Raw genomic sequence first — 2500 nt, 5'->3', positions numbered from 1 at the left:
CAACCCTGAGCAAATTTGATTTCTTTCAAAAACGTGGTTAAAATGCAGTCAGCATTTTTCCAAGACATGTCCCACAAATTAAAGAGAAGCTAGTTAATTAAATTTTCTCTTAAAAAAATTATGCTACAGAATTATTACTACTTTTTAGCACTTTCCTCCCAGGTTATATCTGTATTTTTTATTTATTTATATTTATTTATGTATTTATTGTAGATTTCTAAACTTTACTCTGTATTTTTGTGCTAATTTTCTGATAATTTTTTATTTATTTTTTAATTTCTTTCAAAATTTTGGGGGTAATTTCCTTTTAACTCGCTCACTGCCTTCTTCCCATGTTTTTTAAAGAAATCCAAGCCCATTTGCTCTGGTTTTTAAGGGTGAAGAACCAGCACATTGTGAACACGTCAGCCTTTGGCCACTAGATGGAGCCATTTTCATATAGATAAGGTGAATCAGAGAAGTCTGGTCTTGGTTAACGCTTGATATAAGCTCGATGTGATTACGAGCAGTAGATTGAGTTCCTTTCTTTTCCCTTGACAGGATCAGCTGGTTCAGTTCCAGCAGCACACACACAAACTTAAAGTGGCCAATCTGAAACTGGAATCGGTGAGTGATGGGCAATGAAAAGCCTGTTAAATTATTGCCTGCTAATTAGCCATGGGATCAAATGCTTCTCTGAAATGAACCCTGTTCTAATAACTGTAAGGAAGTGAATCAGTTTAATAATCACTCTGGTAGTCAGCCAGAACTGTCTTGGTTGTGTAATGGACTTTCAGCTCACATGGATTTCCTCTAACAACCTGCACAGGCTGTTACGCATTAGTCCTTCTCTCTTTTTCTGTCTCTCTCTCTGTCACACCTTTATGCACTCTAAGTACACACATAAAATTGTTAGGTTCTGGTTCTATAATTATTTGACAGGCTCAATGCTCCGTCAAGATTAAAGGGGGACTTTACTAATTTTCAACCAGCTTTGTATCAAAACAATGTGGGTAGCATGTGTAGATGAACTGTAGTAAACTTCCCCCCATCTAACCACTGCCCACATGGCAAAACAAATGACCTAATTCACATCATTTGGCAGTGTTTTGCTGTTTGTAGTTATAAGTTTAAGTCCCTTTTCTTCATTTTTCTCTGGTCATGGAGCACTAATTTTAAATCTGTACTGCAAAGAAAGACCAGTTTTATTGGTGAAATACTTCTTTTAGGCTTACAGCATATTGTGCATGTATTTACTGTAATACAAAACCCATGGGTGCACACACACACACGCATGCCTGGGGCTTACTGAGGACACCATACAGTGTGTTAGGAGAGTGTAATACTATATCTCAGTGATGCATTTTAAATGAGAGGGTGAGCCTCGGGCTTTCCCTTCTCTGACTTCTCATACAAGCAGGCGGTCACTTTATGTGCTGTATGTGAGAACACTGACAGAGGGAGTTTTGAGAGATACATTATAGGGAAAAGTTGGTTTTGGGATAAAGTTTGAGCGGTGTGTTTGGAGTCATGCCACACAAATGGCATTCATGTCTCTCTTGCCACACACAGTGCAACCAGCAGTTCCTGAAGACAGTGACGGAGCAGAGCACAGAGATGGAGGAGCTACAAAGCCAGTACAGGTAAATGAATACAGCAGAGACTCAGAATGGCATTTGCCAGAGGTGTTGCTCAGTGAATGTGCTCTGTGAGGTTACTTGTATTTAGTTCCTTTCAGGATTTTGCAATTTTGTGATCACAACAATTCACACAAATTCAGCCAATCCCTGTGAATTCTGCACAACCTGGCAACTTTGTCCAGTCGCTGCAACTTTACCGTATTTGACTCATGTCAGCTGTGCACGGGGTATTGATCCGCTCAGCATTCTCTCTCTCTCTCTCTCTCTCTCTCTCTCTCTCTCTCTCTCTCTCAGTTTATCAAGAGATTACTGCTGCTTCTGCCAAATACACAGTGAAGGGGATTATGATAGAAGAACAAGGCTAATTTTACCCAGTAGTTACTAACCGGTTTTAATGACTATGTCATTATGACCAAGCAACTGAATGCAAACACATTGGCCCTCCAGTAGCCTACCCAGAGTGGAACCCTTCCCCGCAGGACAGAGCAGGTGAAATTTAACATGTTTCATAATGACGGCACCTATTAAATCACACACTCAACAAAAATGTTTAAAACAGTTTACAACACTGGACACAGATTACTGTGCTGAGTAACTGTTGAAGCTTTTTAATTTAAAAACTATAAAGTGCCTCGACTGCTGTCAAGCTGTCGGAGGAACACCGGGCTCTCCCTCACCTGAGCGTGGAGCCGCAGGGTGCACACTGTCTCTCTCTCACCTGACACTGATGCTCCTGGGTTTGGCTTATCTGTGTCTGCCTCATCTGTGATGTAACCTATACTTCCTGTTGATCACTGTGTTTACAATCAGGTTCTGCCTGTTTCATCTGCCTGTTTCTAAAGTTTTCTCTTTCATATCAGTCAAAGCCAATATGCATATTG

At 40.4% G+C, this 2500-nt stretch overlaps 1 long non-coding RNA gene across 1 annotated transcript in view; it reads left to right on the top strand.

Annotated features, from left to right (window-relative positions):
* The window catches only part of LOC121964402, a 1820-nt gene extending 197 nt beyond the window's left edge, over positions 1 to 1623 (top strand). Inside the window, exons 2-3 of the long non-coding RNA XR_006107356.1 lie at positions 541 to 606; positions 1552 to 1623. This is a non-coding gene — a long non-coding RNA (uncharacterized LOC121964402). The remainder of the gene's footprint in view (positions 1 to 540; positions 607 to 1551) is intronic.
* The last annotated feature ends 877 nt before the right edge of the window (positions 1624 to 2500 follow it).

The sequence above is a fragment of the Plectropomus leopardus genome, unplaced genomic scaffold (genome assembly GCF_008729295.1).
Source record: "Plectropomus leopardus isolate mb unplaced genomic scaffold, YSFRI_Pleo_2.0 unplaced_scaffold1551, whole genome shotgun sequence".
Classification (NCBI taxonomy): Eukaryota; Metazoa; Chordata; class Actinopteri; order Perciformes; family Serranidae; genus Plectropomus; species Plectropomus leopardus.
The sequence above is the reverse complement of the archived record's forward strand: the minus strand, read 5'-3'. Positions and strand labels throughout refer to the sequence as shown.